Source organism: Puma concolor, chromosome D1, assembly GCF_028749965.1.
Source record: "Puma concolor isolate L17-30 chromosome D1, mPumCon1.1.hap2, whole genome shotgun sequence".
Classification (NCBI taxonomy): domain Eukaryota; kingdom Metazoa; phylum Chordata; class Mammalia; order Carnivora; family Felidae; genus Puma; species Puma concolor.
This window is the reverse complement of record NC_141676.1, coordinates 15,841,974-15,863,409: the sequence shown is the minus strand read 5'-3', so window position 1 is coordinate 15,863,409 and position 21,436 is coordinate 15,841,974. Positions and strand designations below refer to the sequence as shown.

The 21,436-nt window shown below is 43.9% G+C and overlaps 1 protein-coding gene across 16 annotated transcripts in view; it reads left to right on the top strand.

The window, feature by feature from the left end:
- The window catches only part of LOC112865267 (uncharacterized), a 64,229-nt gene that overhangs the window by 20,574 nt on the left and 22,219 nt on the right, over positions 1–21,436 (top strand). For 11 of the 16 annotated variants that reach the window (XR_015240829.1, XR_015240824.1, XR_015240827.1 and 8 more), the window contains one exon: positions 7,959–10,071. The exons of the other annotated variants lie outside the window; for them this stretch is intronic. The gene's annotated coding sequence lies outside the window, so the exon portion shown is untranslated. Of the gene's footprint in view, positions 1–7,958; positions 10,072–21,436 lie in introns of those variants that run through there. 16 annotated transcript variants of the gene reach the window in all.

Below are 21,436 nucleotides of genomic sequence, written 5' to 3'. Positions count from 1 at the left end.
CTTCCCCTCTCCTCCATTCTTTCTTTTTTTTCTAAAAAGTTTTTTAATGTTTATTTTATTTTTGAGAAAGAGAGCGTGAGCAGGGGAGGGGCAGAGAGAGAGAGGGAGACACAGAATCTGAAGCAGGCTTCAGGCTCTGAGCTGTCAGCACAGAGCCCAGTGCAGGGCTCGAACCCACGAACTGTGAGATCATGACCTGAGTCGAAGTTGACGCTTAACCGACTGAGCCACCCAGGCGCCCCTCCATTCTTTCTTAATGCAAAGAAACATACGAGCCTTACTTTCTTGGATTCATTTGGATCCCCCTTGTACATTTCACAGGCCAGTTATGAAAATTCGTGTGTCAATTACATGCTGATTTAAGCTTAAGAATGAGAACACTTTTAACTTCACATTAGCAACAATTAAATCATGGCTACAAGAGTTGAGTTTTGCTGATCTAAATTCATTTTTCCCCCCTCTAGTTGAAAACCATTTTTCCATTTCCTGAGTTATATCATGAAATTTAGACTGACACGCCCAGATAGGAAGAAGCTAAAGCAAGTTTTAGTGAAAAAGATGCTGTGTGAACTTGGACTGTGAATAAACCAAATCTAACATCTACCATTACCATCCTCGCTAGACAATGTACAACAGACTCACCTGAATTTCATTAAAAGCTAAAAAAAAAAACCCAATAAAAGTCAGTATGGGGCCAAAGCAACCCACAGAAGTTCATCCGGCCCTATTTAAGTGAGGCCCTCTTTCACATCCCTTCTTGGGGCTGTCCCTCAGTCTCTCAAGACTGCTTCCTCCTATCCCACTTTCCTTCTGGGGGGACAAAAGAAGGGAGGGGGGCGGTCACCATGGCATTCAGATCACTGAATTTGATAAACAGGTTCTTTGGTATCATGGCCCTCGTAGCAGATCTGATCAAATCCTCAGCTCCTGAGTGGTGTTTGGCATTCTTACAGTGCCCTAAAAATCAGAGAACTGTCACCAGACCCTTTTCTCATTTCTCTTCCCTGAGGCCCTCACAGCATTTCTATGGAGGTCATTCCATTCGTTCTTCACCCTCTGGTAGTGTCAGAGGAGGTTAATCATGTTTTTGTAGCCTCAGGTAGAAATACTTCTGCTAACTGGTGCTTTGGTATTACAAGGAGGTCCCATGAAATCCTTCACTGCACTTTGAGAAAGACAGTAGGACACTGTTTTCTAAAGTCCTTCGGGTGGACCCCTGGGAGACAGTGCAATTGTGCTTGTCTTATACAGCTGGTGTTTTTTATCCGTTAGGGGCTCTGCGCATTTTATAGCTCATTATATAATGTTTCTCTCTTTGTGTTGCTTATCAGGAGACTCTGATCCATCTTTAGCAGAGACTTCATGACTTGTATCCTTCTTCTCCCTTTGCTGTATGTTTCTCATCTCAAATTTATTTTATTTTGCTACAGTGCTTACATTTTTATAAGTAGCCATACATTCTTCTTGCAGGAAGATAGATTATAGGTAAATAAGTAAACATTTATGGACAGGCAAATCCAGAGAAAATGAGTTCTCTCAGGCCACCTGCCACAAATTACCCAAGGTACTGTGTAGATTGTATTAGAAAATGCAGTGCCCTTTTGAGCACCATGGCAATTCTTAGTATGGATAAATATAGCAATGGATGTGTGAATTTCACCCAAGTCACGAAACCCAGGAATCGCTGAATGAATGGTAGGGCAGGAATCTAGGAAGGTCTTTTTCAACTTTGTTGTTGAAAATGATTAGACTCTCCTATGGGAGAAAGACTCAAGTGACCCAAAGGAAGTGATTTGTAGGGGATGAAACCAGAAAGTAGTGCCAGAAAAGGTCACCAGGGGGAAAGCGGGAAGTGCCAAGCAGAAAGTCCAAAAAAATAAATAAATAAGCATTTGTCAAAAGGCGAATACCTAAGCCGTCCAACCCAGGGTCACAAGCTCCCAGCAAAGTGGCTAGAATTTCTGCTGATGAATTGAAGGAAATTTGCAATAAGGAAAAATACACCCATCTGAAAAGAAATCCAGTTCGTAAGGTCAGCCCAACCCAAAACAACATCAGTGAACAGGAATTTCATTCTGCGAACAATACCAATCTTAGCCCTACAGTGGCCAACTCATTCCTTTCCAAAGTGCACACAGTTCACACCTATTTTTGTTCTGAAAATTCTACAGGGAACTTCTGAAAAAAGTCCTGGACAGTCAGGAACCCTCAAAAAATGTGATCTTTGTTTTCTTGTACAGCTGCATGATGGCACATGTCTGTTAGCGATTGCCAACTTCACTAGAGCGCACAATGGGGGTAGTGAAACTGCCAGTTACCTCACACGTAGAACTTTCAGGGAAGGGAGGCAATGTCACATGGTGCTGTCTTACATTTAAATACCAGCAGAGAACAAATGCCCATGAGGCCTACAGGTGGTATGGAAAGCTGAGGAAATGGGTGAGATCATATAGAGGGTGAAGAGGAAGAGGAGGGAGGACCCAGGATTGGACCTCCAAGTTCTATGTCTGTGCTGGACTCTAGGTCCACGTGTCCAGCTGTCTCCAGTTGAATATCCGATAGGTGTCTCAGACCAAATGCTCAAAGCCCAACCTTGACCTTCACCCTCCTGGTCTTCTCTAACTCTGCAAATGGCATCTCCATCCTCCAGTTGCTCAAACCCCAGACTTTGAGTTACCTGATCACTCCTCTTTTTCTCACATCCTGTATCCAGTCGGTCAATAAATCCTCCCTCCAGGAGAGCTCCTTAATTTTCCACTTGTTATTATGTCTGCCACTGCCTCTCTTGTCCAAGCCATCTTCTCCTCTCCCCTGGATTATTATAGTAGCTCTTCCACCCTTCCCTCCTCTAGTTTATTCTTTTTTAAAGTTTATTTATTTATTTTGAGAGGGGGAGAGGGGCAGAGAGAGAGGCAGAGAGAATCCCAAGTAGGCTCCACACTGTCAGTACAGAGCCCTACGCAGGGCTCGAATCCAGGAACCCTGAGATCGTGACCTGAGCTGAAACCAAGAGGCAGATGCTTAACTGACTGAGCCACCCAGGCGCCACCCTCCAGTGTATTCTTTCTTTCTTTTCTTCCTTTTTCTTTTTTTGACATTTTAATTTATGTTTGAGAGACAGAGAAAGACAGGGTGTAAGCAGGGGAGGGGCAGAGAGACAGAGACACAGAATCTGAAGCAGGCTGCAGGCTCTGAGCTGTCAGCACAGAGCCAGACCTAGGGCTCGAACCCATGAACTGTGAGATCATGACCTGAGCTGAAGTCAGACGCTTAACCGAATGAGCCACCCAGGCGTCCCCCTCCTCTAGTTTATTCTTAACAATGCAAACAGAATGGTCCTGTCAGAACATTTGTCAGGCATGTCATTCCTCTATTTGCTTCTCTTCTCAATCAGACTGAAACTGTCTCTCAGGCTGTTTATGACCTATATCCCCAGCCCTATTACCTCCTGGAGTACACACTCATCTCATTCTGCTTCCATCACCCTGGGCCCTTTGCTATCCTTCCAGCACTCTGTTCTGCCTCAGGGCCTTTGCACTGTGATCTGCTTAGAAAGCTTTTCCATATAACAGCATTGTTTGCTTCCCCACCACCTACATTTCACTGCTCATATGTAACCTTAACAGAGCATCCTGTAAAGAAATAGCAGCCTCTATCCTTGACTCTTCCAATTTCCCTTAACCTGCTTCATCTATCTATCTATCTATCTATCTATCTATCTATCTATCTATCTATCATCTATCTGTTGTTGTATCTCTTATGATTATCTAACATGCTACATATTTACTTACTTATTTGTTTCTAGATTATTACCTATCTAGTAAGAATATATGGTCCATAGGAGAAACTTTGTGTCTCTTGTTCACTGCTTATTCCTAGCATACAGTAGACACTCAAATATTTGTTGAAGGAAGGAAGGACTACAGCGTTTCTCATCCAGGTAGAGAAGGAATTGACTAGGAGACTAAGAAGTGGCTTGACTAGGAGACTAAGAAGGTAGGAAAGGAGAAGCCAAGAGCATGAAGTATAATAGAAGCTGTGAGAGAAAGCATGTAAAAAATTAAAAAAAAAAAAAAAGTTTATTTATTTTAGAGACAGAGCACAAATGGGGGAGGGGCAGGGAGATCCGGAGACAGAATCTGAAGCAGGCTGCAGGCTCTGAGCTGTCAGCACAGAGCCCAATGCAGGGCTCGAACCCACGAACTATGAGATCATGACCTGAGCCGAAGTCGGACACTTAACCGAGTGAGCCACCCAGGCATGCTGGGAAAGCATTTTTTGTTGTGGTAAAAAATATGTAACAGGGGCACCTGGCTGGATCAGTCAGTGGAGCATGTGACTTTTTTTTTTTTTAATATTTATTTATTTATTTATTTATTTATTTATTTATTTTTTTCAACGTTTTTTTTTATTTATTTTTGGGACAGAGAGAGACAGAGCATGAACGGGGGAGGGGCAGAGAGAGAGGGAGACACAGAATCGGAAACAGGCTCCAGGCTCCGAGCCATCAGCCCAGAGCCTGATGCGGGGCTCGAACTCACGGACCGCGAGATCATGACCTGGCTGAAGTCGGACGCTTAACCGACTGCGCCACCCAGGCGCCCCTTTAAAAGCTTTTAAAAGTATTTTTATTTTAATTATTTATTTATTTATTAAAATTTTGTTTAATGTTTATTTATTTTTGAGACAATGCAAGAGACAGAGTGCAAGCAGTGGAGGGGCAGACAGAGGGAGACACAGAATCTGAAGTGGGTTCCAGGCTCTGAGCTGTCAGCTCAGAGCTGGATGTGGGGCTCGAACTCACGAACCGTGAGATCATGACCTGAGCTGAAGTTAGACGCTTAACCGACTGAGCCACCCAGGCGCCCCTAAAAATATTTTTATATTTAGGGGCGCCTGGGTGGCTCAGTCGGTTAAGTGACAGACTCTTGATTTCGGCGCAGGTCATGATCTCATGGTTTGTGAGTTTGAGCCCTGCATTGGGCTCTGCACTGTCAGTGTGGAGCCTGCTTGGGATTCTCTCTCTTTCTCTCTCTCTCTCTCTCTCTCTCTCTTTTTCTTTCTCTGCCTCTCCCCTGCTGACACCCTCTCTCTCTCTCTTTCGAAATAAATAAACTTAAAAAAAATTTTTTTTAAATAAAAATATTTAAAACAAAATTTTAAAGGTTAATTTATTTTTCAGAGACAGAGAGAGACAGAGTGTGAGGAGAGGAGGGGCAGAGAGAGTGGGAGACACAGAATCAGAAGCAGGCTCCAGGCTCTGAGCTGTCAGCACAGAGCCTGACATGGGGCTTGAACTCACCGTGAGATCATGACCTGAGCTGAAGTTGTACACTCAACTGACTGAGCCACCCAGCCACCTCAATAAAAATATTTTTATATTAAAAAATTTGTTTTAAATATTCCATTGTATGCATACACACACACACACACACACACACACACACACACACACACAATGTTTATCCATTCATCTGTTGATGGATAACTTGGGTGGCTTCCACCTTTAGGTTATTGTGAATAAGACTGCTATGAATATGGGCATACAAATATCTCTTTGAGACCCTGCTTTGACTTTTTTGGGGGGTTATATATGAAGAAGCAGAATTACTGGATCATCTGGTAATTCTATGATTAATTTCTTGAGGAGCCACCGTCCTATTTTCTACAGCAACTGCACCAGCGCACGAGGGTTTCGATTTCTCCACATCCTCATCGACGCTGATATTCTGTTTAAAAAATGCTTTTAAAAAAAATAATGGCCATCCTGAAAAAAAATAATAGCCATCCTAATGGGTGTGAAGTGGCCTCCCGTTGTGTTTAGAGGAAAGGATTTAATGAATTTATTTTTAAAGATTAAACATTTTTTTAAAGCTTATTTATTTATTTTGAGAGAGAGAGAGAGAGAGAGAACACAAGCTGAGGAGGGGCAGAGAGAGAGGAGAGAGAATCCCAATCATGTTCCATGCTGTCAACTCAGAGTCCAACATGGGGCTTGAATTCATGAACCATGAGATCATGACCTGAGTGGAAATCAAGAGTGGGATGCTTAACTGACTGAGCCACTTAGGTGCCCCCAAATTTTCATTTCTAAGTAATCTCTACACCCAGTGTGGGGCTTGAACACCCAATCCCGAGGTAAAGAGTCACATGCTCCACTGACTGAGCCAGCCAGGTGCCAAATAGATAGATAGATAGATAGATTTTTTAAAAAAGTAATCTCTACACCCAACCTGGGGCTCAAACTCACAACCCCAAGACCAAGAATTGCACGCTCTTCTGACTGAGTCGTCCAGGAGCCCCTAAAGGAAAGAATTTTTTTTGAGAGAGAGAGTGTGGCAGGGTGGGGGAGGGGAAGTGGTAGAGGGAGAGAGAGAACCTTAAGAAGGCTCCACACTGGGCATGGAGCCTGACACGGGGCTCGATCTCCTGACCCTGGGATCATGACCTGAGCAGAAATCAAAAGTCAGATGCTTAACCAGCTGAGCCACCCCGGTGCCCCTAGAGGAAAGCATTTTAAACCAGAGAGAGTGGTCACCTGTCAAGAGCTGCTCTAAGATCTAGTAAAGCAAGACTGAGAGTATCTGTTGGAATTGGCTCGTGGAGGTGGTGGTGACGCCAGCAGAATGGCGGAGGGTCACCAGATCGGAGCAAGCAGGAGAGCGAGTAGGTTCTGAAGGTGACTCGAGAAGCTTGTCTGTCCTCAGGAGCAGAGGAATATTATTTATTGTTTGTTATGCCCGGTCATCATATGAGGTGTGGGGTTGGAGCAGAGGCTAACAACAGACGTGGTTCCTTTCATGGGGCTGGCAGTCCAGCAGAGGAGGGGTAGATGGTCAACACATTTCTTCAACTCTGATTTGATAAGCGCTAAAACCAGAAGTGGAGGGTGCTGTGTATATTGTGGCAAGATGGCAAATGAGGACGGGAGGAGGATGTCAGAGGAGGTGTCCTAAGGAAGTGACTCTCCAGTGAGTTAAAATTTGGTGTCCCCTGGGGGTCTGTCTTCAGGGAGAGAATGCCTTGGTCATGCTGACATGGGCATTTGGGCCTCCGTGGCAATCTCACTGGACCATTACTGTGGCCAAAGTTGAAGGGACTCGATGTAAGAAGTACCAAGAGTGTGCCAACGCTTCCTCCTCAGGCTTCTAAAGTCACATGTCTTGTGAGTGAGGAGCAGGGCTGGCCCTGGGCGGGGGTGTGGGGGCATAGTGTGCTCTACCTGTACCCCAAAGCAACAATGCTTATGCTTACAGAGCCTCTCATTCAAGTTTTCTGTCAACTTCCTGTCCTGTTCAGTTCTAGTTTAAGGGTCAGATGGGGGAGTCGACATACGACCTTGGGCAAATTAAGCATAACTTGCTTCTGCCTCAATTTTTTCATCTGTAATTTGAGGACAATACAAGTACCTATTTCAAAGTAAGTGAAAAAACTCACGTAAAGCATTAGCTCGGTGACTGGCACATAGGAGGAACCTGGCAAATGTTAGCTTCTATTGTTACTTTTACTACTCTGATTATATGCTAAAGCTTGGGTACACTAAGTGTCTGAGCCTTAGTGAGTCTGCTGTTCAAAGTCTACTGTTTAATGAATTGGAATTCTAGTTTTATCCGTTAGTTTTACAAGCTTAGGTAATGTGTATCTGCTTCTAAGAGCTAAGGCTGCCCTGGGGTGCTGATAAGATCTGGATTCTGAATGGCTGGGGCTGAGGACAGACGTGGCCTGGACTATATATATTCACCAGAGTAGTGGGGCTTCTCGGGAGCCAGCTTGCTGCCCTCCCTGGATATGCTCAACCTCTCCATTATCTTTCCATTTGCTGCGACGCCAATCCTATTTTTCATATACCCCCTGGAAAAGAAAGTGTTTTTAAGCACCTGCATGCCAAAGGTTTCCAAGTGTCTCTAGAGTTTAGGGAGATGTTTTTTATGTTTTCGTTTGTTTTGTTTTTTTCGCAGCAGTCCCTTGCTTCACCCAGTGGGCCTTCCGATCTCTTCCTTAGCAAGGCAGTGTGGTGCTGAGCACCAGAAAATTCCCAGGGAGAGCCTCTGCCAAAATGTAAAACCAAGGAAAAAGGATAAAAGCAACAGTTTTGGACCAGGCTGGCAGAAATGGTAAACCCAATCTGCCATATTTGCTTTTTCTTAATCTAAAATAACAGACATAACATACACAATGGACTTTCTAACTTGCCACTTTTCCCTTATCTTTTTTCCCTTTGTGAGCCTAAGACATCGTGTTCTTTCATATAACCTCTCTCTCTCAAAAAAAAAAAAAAAAAAAAAAAAAAAAAACCAACAACAACAAAAACAAAAAAAAACCCTTGGCCATTCCGTTCCCTGCCGCCCATGGAGAAGAACAGACTCTATCTGATATTTCAGCTGGAAGGCAGGGTGGCAGATTCTTTCCAATGGGGTGGCGACTTCCTCCCTACTCTCAGAACACACCCCTTCCCAAAAATACGCCCTCCTGGGCAAGCAGCACAAAGGGAATGTCAGCAAATGCCCACATCCCTTCCTTTTCCTTTTACACCCAGTGGCCTGGGAATGGTGGGCACGCTCGGGGAATGCGCACCACCAATCGGTGTGCGGCCCCATGGGGCCTGTAAAGCGGCCTTGCTCTCATCTCTTGCCCTCTTGGACCGTCTTCCAAACCAACTGCCAGAAGGGATTGTCCTAAAACGCAAATCTGATCATTTCATTTCGTCTACTTAAGAACTTGCCGTGGCCTTTTGGCCCACAATGAGGGTTCCCAAACTCCTGCCTGAGGTCTATGCCAGCTATATAAGAAGCATTGTATTCAGATGTAGTTTGTAGAGTTTAGGTTAGAACCTGGGGATCTGCCTATGTTAGCCTGAATTCTTTAGGTTGGTAAGTGACAGTAACTCATCTCAAACTAGCTTAGGTCAAAAAAGGAATCTATTATTTCCTCTGACAAGGAAGTTTAGGGGCTAAAATGATCTCAATTATATCTGTGAGATTTTAATTTATGGAGGTCACTAAATGATGATGTGGAGACGTCAATACCATTGAAAGACTAAAGTATTAATTAATTTCCTAAGAGGAGAGGGTATGGTTTGCCACACAGGACCATTTGGGGAAGCACGAGGTGGAAGGGAGCAGGGGTGGAGTGGGATCGTTGAGGGGGCGTAGACCACAGCCTTTGTTGGGATTCCTGCAGGACAGGCAAGGCAGTTTAGGACTAGCTAGTTTGAATAAATCAGGTGGCCTTTGGGGGTTAGCAACTGTACCTGGTAGTCTGTTACCGGGCCCTGGGTTGATTTAGGGCAGGGGACATAACGTCTTGGTGGTGTGAATTCCCTGAAGGAGGTGACTTCAGAGTATCAACTCTGGATCTCAGGGGAGATGTAAACAACTTCAGCTGTTACTTTGGGTGCCAAAGAGACCGATGTAGAATCTAAGAAAACACAATTAGAACAAGAGCTGGCTTCAGTGGGAATGGCTTTAGAGGTGTGCAAATAATGCAGCCACGAGCTACACGTGGCTGTTGAACACTTAGAACGTGGGTAACACAAACTGAAATGTGATGGAGGTGTGAAACACATGCTGGCTTTCAGACAGCATAACGAAGAGAAAACTTGTATAGCCCAGTGATTTGACAATTCTGTGCGTTGCTCAATGCTCACCAGCATCGGTGTGGTTGCCATCTGTCACCCGCAACATTATTACAGTATTATCGACTATATTTCCTATGCTGTAAAAAACAAAACAAAACAAAAAAACCCTATGTCATTAATGATCTTTCAACTTTTTTTTTAATGTTATTTATTTTTGAAAGAGAGAGAGAGAGAGTGTATGTGAGTGCAAGTAGGGGAGGGGCAGAGAGAGAGAAGGGAACAGAGGATGTGAAGTGGGCTCCACAGTGTCAGCACAGAGCCCGACATGGGGCTCGAACCCAAGAACTGCGAGGTCATGACCTGAACCAAAGTTGGATGCTCAACCGACTGAGCCGCCCAGGTGCCCTTATGATCTGTTATATTGATTACATGTTGAAAATAATATTTAATATTTTGGAAATATTGGATTAAATAAAATATAGCATGGAAATTAATTTCATCTGTTTCCTTTTACTTTTCTTAACATAGACACTAGAAACTTGAAACAGCACGTGCAGCTTGCACTTTGAGAGAGAGACAGAATGTGAGCTGGGGAGAAAGGCAGAGGGAGAGGAAGACACAGAATCTGAAGCAGGCTCCAGGCTCTGAGCTGTCAGCACAGAGCCTGATGGTGGGGCTCGAACTCATGAACCGCGAGATCATGACTTCAGCCCAAGTCGGTTGCTTAACCGACCGGGCCACCCAGGCGCCCCTGGTTCACATTGTATTTCTATTGGACAGCAGTGGTCAGGATCAAATGTTCTCTTTCTCTCTATGGACTCTGCTCTTTTTGCGTATATTTGGAATTCATTCTCTCCTACTTTAAACTGTCTTCCGTGTGTCTGCGAAAATGGCTGCTGGTATTTCCAAGCTTATAGAATTCCAGCTTCTCAATGCCATCCAAACGGGAAGTTCTTTCTTCCATTGTTCATATATCAATCTCGGGGAAAGACACTCAATGGCCCTGCTGATGTCACATTCCACCCCTTGGACAAAGCACTATTGACAGGAAAACAGGTTCCTGTGGCTTGTCATGAATTGCGTACCCATCAAATAGGGGTGGAGCATCTGCGTGGCATGGGAGAGGTGCACTACCCCATATGATGAAAGGAACTCGTGGTTACTAATGTGGTTTCATTACACTTCCCAGGTGATTCTGATGCACAGTAAAGTTTGTTACGCGCCAGACCCTGGAGGTAAAACCCAACTGTATTAGTGTGTGTTCGTGGTGCTTATTAGGCCTTCTGTGGTCTGGTCTCCTGCTGACTTTAATCTCTTGTCAGTTCCCTTCTCTTTCCTAGCTATATGTCAACATTGTATTGTTGAAAATTTCTTGCAGCTCCCTAAACACTCCATGCTGAAAACATTTACTATAGAAATTGTCAAATACACATAAAAGTAGAGAGGATAGTATACTGATCCCTCCATATACTATCACCCAGCTTCAACAATTATCAGTGAATGACCGATCTTGTCCCACCCATGCCCCCATTACTTTTCCTAATGGATTAGTTGGAAGCAAATTTCCAACATCATATTGTTTCATCTGTGAATATCGCAATAAGTATATCTATGGATTAAGGATCCTTAAAACAAGGTAATCACAATACCATTTGGACACTAAAAAACACAATACTTCTTTGTTATCAAATATCCAGCAGGTGTTCAAATTTCTGTGGATTGCTGGAGCTGGTTTCTCTGATATCCAAACATTGGATATCTTGGTTGTCTCTCAGATTTCTTTTAACCCATAGGCTTCCCACCCTCTTTTTCTAACCTCGCAAGTTATTTATCGAAGAAACTGAGTATTTTGTCTTGTAGAGTTACCCACATATTAGATTTTAATGGTGGCGACCTTATGGTGTCGTTTCACGTTTGTTCTCTGCATTTCCTATAAACTGGTACTTAGATTTCAAGCAGTGTTGCCCAATAAAAATATCATGTAAATCACAAAGGCAATTTTAACATTTTCTAGTAGCTATATTGATCAAACGAAAAGGAGAAGATGAAATTCACTTTACTACTATGTCTTATTTAACCCAATATACCCAAAATATGAACAATGTAGTGTATAGAAAGATCACAAAATATCTTGTGTTCTTTTTTTCCTATGGAGTCTGAGCAATCCAGCACGGGTTGGACACTTCCTGCATGTCTCAATGCAGACTGGAAACACTGCAAGTACGAATAGCTACTTGTGGCTAGCAGTTACTGGGTATTTTTTTTGCCCAGCACAGCTCCAAGGGCTTCATCCAAAGTCAGTTCAGTTTTGTCAAGAATACTTCATAGGTGTACTTTCCCCGAAGGCACTTGGTGATATCACTTCACACTGCCGTGATGGGCAAGGAAACAAATAAGTGTTGACGAGGATGTGGGGAGACTTCAACCCTCATGTATTGCTGGCGGAATGTAGAATATGGCACAGCAGCCGTGAAATACAGTCTGGCACTTCCTCCATAGGTTACGCGTAGAATTTCCATGTGACCCTGCGATTCTCCTCTTGGGCAAATACTCAAAGGAGGTGAGAGCAGGCATTCAAACAAACGCTTGCACACAAATGTTTATGGTAGCGTTATTCACAGTAACCAAAATGTGGAAACAACCCAAATGTCCATCAGATAGTAAATGAATAACCAAAACGTGGCATATCCAGACAATGGAATATTATTCAGCCATAAAGAGGAACAAAGGACTGACACATGTCGAGCAAGGCTGAATCTTGAAAACATGCGAAGCCAAATAAGCCAGACCTAAAGGCCACAGATTGTGTGGTTTCCCCTATTTAGGTGAAATATCTAGAATAGGCAAATCTGCAGGGGCAGAAAGCAGGTTGGTGATTGCTGTGGGCTAGAGGAAGGGGGAAATGGGGAGCGACTGCTTAATGGGAATGGGGTTTCCTTCTGGGGAGATGAAAATGCACTAGGTCCAGGCAGCAGTGATGGTTGCACAGCACTGTGAATGCATGATACACCCTTGAATTGGACACTTTAAAATAGCTAAAAAAGTGAATTTTATTTTACATGACTTTACCACAATAAAAAAAGAACAGGTGATGTCTGGTTGTTTGTCTTTTAGCAGATAAATGATCTTTGCCTAGATCTGTTATTTCACCAGGGGTTTAGGGGCACGAATGGTGATACTCTACATCTATAATTCCTTCGTCATATATTATCCGCGGGTACTTCTATCTGATGAAAATTTCCCTTGTCAATCACTTGGTACAACGTGTACCCCCTCGTGCCCATGCTTTTGCTGTGTCAGTCCATGGGTCTGGAACACCTTTCTTTCCTTCCCCTCTGTGCCTGGCTAATTCCTAATTCAGCCCGATCCCTCATGATCCGGGTGAAATGTTACCACTGTGAAGCTTCACCATCTTGATTGTAGCACTTAATGCCTTTATTGTCATTTTTTTTTTTTTTTTGGTCTTTCTGTTTCCTTTACCACCCTTTAGCTCACAAAGGGTAGGTTCTGTACCCTAGTCAAAGACTCAGCTCCAGTGGAATAGTGGGTGTTCAATAAACATTGGTGACTTGGAGGTGAGCTTGTTCATTGCATTGGGCAAAAAGATAAGTGTCAGTCCTCTACTTTACATGAGGGTGCTGGTTTTGTATATCCGTGTAACTAATGGCCACAAATCTGGAGACTTAAAACAGTACATTAATTTTTATTTTATTTATTTATTTTAAATTAATTAATTTATTTTTGAGAGACAGAGAGAGACTGAGCACAAGTAGGGGAGGGGCAGAGAGAGAAGGAGACACAGAATCCGAAGCAGGCTCCAGGCTCTGAGCTGTCAGCACAGAGCCCGACACGGGGCTCGAACTCACAAACTGTGAGATCGTGACCTGAGACAAAGTCGGAGGCTTAACCAACTGAGCCACCCAGGTGCCCTGAATTTTTAAAAATGTTTACATTTTACTTAAAAAAATTTTTTTCAATATTTATTTATTTTTGAGACAGAGAGAGAGACAGAGTGTGAGCAGGGGAGGGGCGGAGAGAGAGGGAGACACAGATCCGAAGCAGGTTCCAGGTTCTGAGCTGTCAACACAGAGCCCGACGCGGGGCTCGAACCCACAGACTGCGAGATCATGACCTGAGCCGCAGTTGGACGCTTAACCGACCGAGCCACCCAGGCACCCCTAAAATTTTCACATTAAAAAATTTTAAGTTTATTGGGACTCTGGGGTGGCTCGGTCGGTTAAGCATCCGACTTCGGTTCAGGTCATGGTCTCGCGGCTCGTGAGTTTGAGCCCTGCATTGGGCTCTGTGCCGACAGTTCAGAGCCTGGATTCTGTGTCTCCCTTTCTCTCTCTGCCCCTCCCCCACTCACGCTGTCTCTCTCTCTCTCTCTCTCAAAAATAAATAAACATCAAAAATTTTTTTTTTAATTTTAAGTTCATTTATTTTTGAGAGAGAGAGAGAGAGACAACAAGTGAGGAGGGGCAGAGAGAAGGAGAGACAGAACGACGCCATCAGCCAAGAGCCTGATGCGGGGCTTGACCTCACAAACTGTGAGATCATGACCCGAGCCGAGATGAAGAGTCTGACACTTAACCGACTATGCCACCCAGGTGCTCCAAAACAGTACATTTGTTATCTCCTGGTCTGGAGTTTGGCATGGCTTAGCTGGATCCTCTGCTCAGGATGTCATCAGGCAGTAGTCAAGGTGGCTGCTGTACTGCACTGTAATCTGCAGGCTCCAGGAGTGAGGAATTAGTTTCCAAGATCGTTCAGGTTGTTGGCGGAATTCATTTCCTTATGGTTCTGTGACTGAGCTCTCAGTGTTCTTGCTGGTTTAAGCCAGGGGCCACTCTTAGCTACCACAGGTGGCCCGTAGTTCCCACAATTCTTTGCCCCATGACCCTCTCTAACAGCCCTCTCATGACAGGACAGCTTGCTTCTTCCAAGCCAGCAGTAGAAAGTGGATCTCTCTAGAGTGTGCTAGCAGCCCCGAGCCTTATCTATATAATTGTAACTCTAATCACATTGACCACATTCCTCTGGTTATGAGCAAGTCCAACGTCTCACCTGTAACCAGACAAGGTGTGACCATAGGGGCCACCCTAGGGCCTGTTGTCCACAATTAGCTATGACTTACTGAGAATCTACTGTGCACCAGACACCGTGCTAGGCATTTTCCATTAATTATTTCACTTAATCCTCAAACTATTTTATGAAATGAATCCTACGAGAGCTAATTTGTAGATTTGCAAATTGAAATTCAGAGAAATCGGTGTTTGAGTTGTTCAAGGTCTCACAATCAATGACAAATCTGACATGCAAACCCAAGTTTGATCCTAAAATCACCTTCTACCCTACATACCTCATCTTTTAACTAGTTGGTATCAGAAAAATCTTAAAAAATCGTCCCCTCATTCCTCTTTCTCAAGAGTAACAACAGACATAGGAGACACACATTCTCTGCTCCTTGGATTCATATTTTAGAGCATAGTCAGAATGAACTCTGTCTGCTAAGAGGGAATGTTCAGATGGGAGCTGGCCCTTCTAGGAAATGTTATGTTGCAGAATTAGGGCAGGCTGCCAAAGCACGCGAACAGACCTGACCTGGATTTTCTCAATGCCATTAGAAGAGAGTCATAATACCTCCTAGCTATATAGTGAGTTATCAGTTCCTCTCATTTTATTCACAATGTCCCCGTGAATCAGCAAGGGTGGGGATTTTATATATTTACTGTAGGGATTATTCTGTATCTGCAAGTTTGTATTTTGGCTTAAAAACCTTAGTATGTTATTGCATGAACAGTTTCCTATATTCTTATATTGTCTCTCTAAATGTGACTTAAAATTTTTTTTAACGTTTATTTATTTTTGAGAGAGAGAGAAAGAGAAAGAGAGGCAGAGCGTGAGCAGGGAAGGGGCAGAGAGAGAGGGAGACACAGAATCAGAAGCAGGCTCCAGGCTTTCAGCTGTCAGCACAGAGCCCCACGCGGGGCTCGAACTCCCAAACTGTGAGATCATGACCTGAGCCAGAGTCGGATGCTGCTCAACCGACTGAGCCACCCAGGTGCCCCTCTAAATGTGATTTTAAATGGACACTTAATATTCAATTCCATGGATCTATCCTAGCTTACTAAAATGTTTCCCTAATTTGGGCTATTTAGGTTTCTTCTTGTTTTTCACTATTACAAAAAATGTCGTGATAAACACCTTTGATGGTCGAAAATGTGTCCACACATCCATATGCATACATGCTTAGGATACGGTCCCAGAAACGGGATGGCAGAGGACAGTCCCAAGGCTCTTGGTACATACCCATCGAGACGTGTACCTCCCGCTATTCAGGCGAGGCTGCAGACTCTGAGGGAGACTCGCCCCAAGTCACGTGGCCCACACGCGCAGCTGAGATTTGGACGCGGGTCTCCAGCTTCCTACAGTGATGTTCTTCCTTACAACTAGCCCCTCACAGCGTGCGCCCCCCCCCCAGCAGCACTGGTAAACCCCGAAGAATGTTAGAAATCTGTGCTCTCAGACCACCCCCCCCTCCCCCGAGACTTTGTGGATCAGAGTCTGCATTTTCTACGATCTTCAGATGCTTCTATGCACATTGAAGTTCGGGAGTGCTGCTCACAGTACACCCTCCCCCAGAATCCTGTGAAGTGCTTTGGAACCAGACAAAACGCCACTAGCCGTGGTGTGACCAGTTTCCCCTCGGCTTTGAGATACCTCTTTCACGTTTCCTGGTATAGGTGCTGTGTGTGATGTGCCCACCCCATGAAGGGATTTGTGAATTCACTGTAAAACAGCAGGATAGTTAACTTGCCTCCGTATTATCTCTGGATGTGGCCAAACCCTCCTGCTCAGAATTGTACACATAGCTTTTGGGGATAGTTTTCAGGAAGTATTGTGGTGAAGGGGAAAGAGTATCACACCAAGAGTTCTGATCCAGGCAACAACAGATGTTGGCGAGGATGCGGAGGAAGAGGACCTTTTTTGCACTGCTGGTGGGAATGCAAACTGGTGCAGCCACTCTGGAAAACAGTATGGAGGCTCCTCAAAAAATTAAAAATAGAACTATCCTACAACCCAGCACTTGCACTACTAGGCATTTATCTAAGGGATACAGGTGTGCTCTTTCGAAGGGACACATGCACCCCCATGTCTATAGCAGCTCTGTCAACAATAGCCAAAGTATGGAAAGAGCCCAGGTGTCCATCGATGGATGAATGGATAAAGAAGATGTGGGATATATATACAATGGAGTATTACTTGTTAAAAGGATGAAATCTTGCCATTTGCAACTACGAGGATGGAACTGGAGGGTATTATGCTAAGTGAAATTAGTCAGAGAAAGACAAAAATCATATTACTTCACTCATATGAGGACTTTAAGAGACAAAACAGATGAACAGAAGGGAAGGGAAACAAAAATAATATAAAAACAGGGAGGGGGACAAAACAGAAGAGACTCTTAAATATGGAGAATAAACAGAAGGTTACTAGAGGGGTTTTGGGAGGGGGGATGGGCTAAATGGGTCAGGGGCACTAAGGAATCTACTCCTGAAATCATTGTTGCACTATATGCTAATTTAGATGTAAATTAAAAAAATAAAATTAAGTATTATGTTGAAAAAAAATTTTAAAAATTAAAAAAATAAAGGAATGCTAAAAAGAAAAAAAGAGTTCTGGTCCAGCTTCCACCATTAGCAAGCTGGGTGACCTTGGAGAGCTGTTGGGTTATTCTTTATTGAATTAGCTACTCTGATGAGAACACACTTTGTTGATCACGAGGCGATGGGCATATCTGTGGGGAGCCTGTATTTAGACATCATCTTCCTTGTGAAAGAAATGAAGGTGTTTAGACCAGATGATGCTTAAGGCAAATATTCAGAGGACGGAAGACATCCTTCTGAAGAAGCCTACTTTAGGTTGGACCCCCCTTGTGCTCTGCAGGGATATGACAGAGCGTTCTGAGTCCAATCAGGATGGGTACGAGCGAGCGCTGGGGTAATTGATCTTCAGAGTCTCATCTAAATCTAAAAACATATGATCTTATACCATTTCAACATGAAAAAGAGAATCAGAATTCTAGCATTAGCTGGTCATTTTATGCATCTACCTGCCCTCAGGAAAGAGAGCAGCTCGTCCCTCCTTTTAAGAATTTGGATTTCTTTCAAATCCCGTTTCTGGGATTAGAGTCTTTCTTTTTGTTGCGATTCAATTAATTTCATCTGCCTTAAGCACATTAAGCAATCAGAGACCAGGCTTGGGTCTTCCCAATCAGATGTAATTACTGGAGTCCCTGATCTCTGGTTCGTTTTCCTTTCTGCTCTCCGCACATTATCTTTCTTAGAGGAAGGAAGTTAAAGGCTTTATATAGTTCTCTCTGTTTTGCAACCGCATTTCTCAAACTTAGAACTGCACATCCTTATGCCTAAATAAGTGGCCATGATTCAGCTTCTTGGAAAACCAGATACTTAAAGGAGTTTGTCACATGCAGCAGATTCAAAGAAATGGTCAGCGATGGCCCTTTACCTTGAAAGTCACAGTAATGTCCTCAGAAAAAAGAAAACATATTTTCGAGACTAAAATCCAAACCTTTTCTTTTGTTTTAATGTATTACATAATCCATTTTCTTGTAATAAATAAGATTATTTAATCATTTTTTTTCGCTTACAGCGCCTTTGATATAGGTGGGGGTGTTAAATTGAGATTAAAAAAATTTTTTTTGAGTTTTTTTTAAAGTTCATTTATTTTGAGAGACAGAGAGAGTGGGAGAGGGGCAGAGGGAGAGAAGGAGAAAGAGAATCCTAAGCAGGCTCTGCAATGTCAGTGCAGAGAGAGCCCAATGTGAGGCTTGAGCTCATGAACCATGAGATCGTGGACGGAGCCGAAGCTGGACGTTTAACCGACTGAGCCACCCAGGTGCCCCAAATCGAGCTTTTTTGATATTGAAAGGTCAGTATTTGTAAAACCCCCAGGGTCTAAGAGGAAAAAGGAAAAAAAAAAAAAAAAGAGCATTTCTATTACTTTCAACAGCAGAATATTTGCACAAGGGTCTATTATTTAATGCCCCTTATTTAGGCACTGGTGGGAAATTACTCATTCATTTCACACATGTTCGGTAAAAGCTTACTAGATGTCAAGCACACTTCAAGGTCCCAGGTGAAGGATGTGGCTCCTGCCGTCAAGGAGCTTAGAAGGGAGTGGTGCACTGGGTGCTGGTATAGGGTAAGCACAGGAACTGTGAAGATATTCACAGGCAGACAATTCGTCCTAAGGGGTTGAGGAAAGCTCCCTAGAAGAGATGTGCCTTGGGTTGAGGAGGAAATAGTCAGAGGCTCAAGGGAGTGACGTACATTTCAAGCAGAGGGAACAGCAAATGTGAGGGAAGAGCAAATCAAAGGTGCAGAGGCAGTTGAGAGCACAGGAAAGAATTAAGCATGCCTGGATCATGAAGAGCATGAGGAAGACGGGGGAGATACAGGAGTGGGTGGCAAACACACAATGTGGCACTGGCTGAAATAAATCAGGCCGGCTGAGCCAAAGCCTCCAACGTATAAAGATTTCAGAGAGTAGAGTTACTTTACAAGCATTTTAGAAATGATGCCTGTGAGGAGTGAAATTTAGCTTGGAGAAGGCACCATATCAAGAAATCCGTTGGCATTACCCCAAAGAAGAGACTATATTTTTCCTTTGGCTTGGGCATAGTCCGCCCTCCCCGCCCCCTTTGAGTGTGACTGCTTCATCTTTCTTTGGAAGAAAATAAAGTCTCAGCACAGGCAGCGTTTGATGCACTGCTCATTTGATCTGGTTGATTCAGGAAACAGATGCATCCTCTTGGTCTCAGCACAAATTGTTGGGGTTTCTTTTTTCTGGTTTCACCAAAGCCAGATCTATGTCTCTATCAGCACAGAGGAAAAAAGTAATTACTGAAGTATTAGTGTGATTATTATTTCCTGATATGAATTCCTGCATTCCTTACTTGTATCTGGTCCTCTCCCTCGGCTGCAGTTAGAAAATTTAAAAACAAATTCTTCTTGGACAAAGCCTATATTGATTATTTTTAAACCTCGTTTGCATTAGAGGACTCTTTTGAGAATTTAATGAAAAAGAAAAAACTCTCTCCTCGGAAGGATTCGCATTTTCTCACGCTTACAAAATGGAACACGGTTTCAAGAGCTTCACAAACCTCTTGAAGCCCCCCGAGGACCCTTGCGGAATCTGTAGACCCTGGTTAAGGACCTCCGGTCTGTACAGCAAAAAATAAAATGGAAGAGCTGCTCGCTGAGACTGGACGGTGACAGTTAGCTGTCTGCTAATTAAGGCAGTATATTTTGGGAGGTCAGAATAAACCCGAATTGTATTTCCCGTATAGTTGCTGGAGCCTCTGCTGTCACATTGACTCAGTGGGTGGACCTTAGCTTTCCCAACCCCCCCACCTCCATGCCAACCCAACCCGAGTGAAGGTCCCAGAGAGAGGAGGAAGAGAAGCCAGAAACCACTTGAGGCTTTTCATTTTGTTTGTTTTTAAATTTTTAATGTTTATTTTTGAGAGACAGAGAGGGGAGAGAAAGAGAGTGCCCAAGTGGGGGAGGGGCACAGAGAGAAAGGGGACAGAAGATCCGCAGCAGGTTCTTTGCTGACAGCGGACAACCCGATGTGGGGCTTGAACTCACCAACTGGGAGATCACAACCTGAGCCGAAGTCGGACATTTAACTGACTAAGCCAGACAGGCATCCCTAGACTTTTAATTTTCTAAAGTCAAGTCCCTGGCCTTGGAGTTAGAAGAGCTGCTTTTTCATCTTAGCTCTCCCACTTTCTTATGCAATCTTGTCAAGCGATTATAATTTTTTCAGTATCCGCTTCCTCATCTGTAAAGTGGGCCTCACAACAAGATTTAGTGAGAGTGTTTGCCAGACATCTGGTTCCTAGACGGTGCTTGACAACTGGTAACTGAAATTCAGTTCTTCTAGAGCAGAGTAGAACCTTTCAGAGAACCTTAGTATTGAAAAACGTATGGTGTGGGGACTTCCGGTTTCTGCTTCCGCATGTAGGGAACTTAGACATTGCCATTCTGTCCTAACAAGGAAAATGCTGAACGCACTGAAAAATCCACAACTTTTCTTAGATCGGTCAAAGAAATGAGGTCACAGAGCAAACTGCCGTTCCCCAAATTGGAAAGACAGTTGCACACAGAGAATCACAACTTCCAGGGGCAGAACTTGCCATGGGAAGCAGGGCCAGGGTAGAAAAACCTGAACTGTAATGGGCAAATTGCTCAGTGTGGTCAACTCTGAGAGTTAAAAAACTCCAGGGGGACTCATTCATGGGGGGGCGGGGGGGCGGTGGCGGGAGAGGCTATTTTGGTGAGTTTTACCTTCAGGAGTTCTATCAGGTCCTCACAGTAAATACTGGAGAAAAGTACTCATACTTCTGGCAGGTGGAGGGAAAAAGGAGCCATTTTGAAATCTGTCAGAGCATTCTGTTGTTCTTAACAGGGCCTGCCCTCAGGAGAAACTTTTGCCAGAGCTTAACCTATTGGGGGTTTTAGCAGAGCCTTAACATGCCTGGGGCAAGAGCAATACATAACTCCGTCTCTTCCAGGAGGAAGGATGGGGAAAGGAACTGAGAAGCGCCGGTGAAGTTCACAGTCCAGGGGCACAGGCTCACCAAAGGACAGAGACCTCACTGGAGGGTTCTAGAATATGTCCCCTCCACCTACACCTTACCGCCTGGTCACTAAGGGCCTGCTCATTGTAATTCCTTTTACCCAGCGCATCATGTCCATCCTTCAACAACAACAAGCATACTAATGGGCAAAAAACACGGTTTGAAGAGAACTGAACCAGCATCAGAAC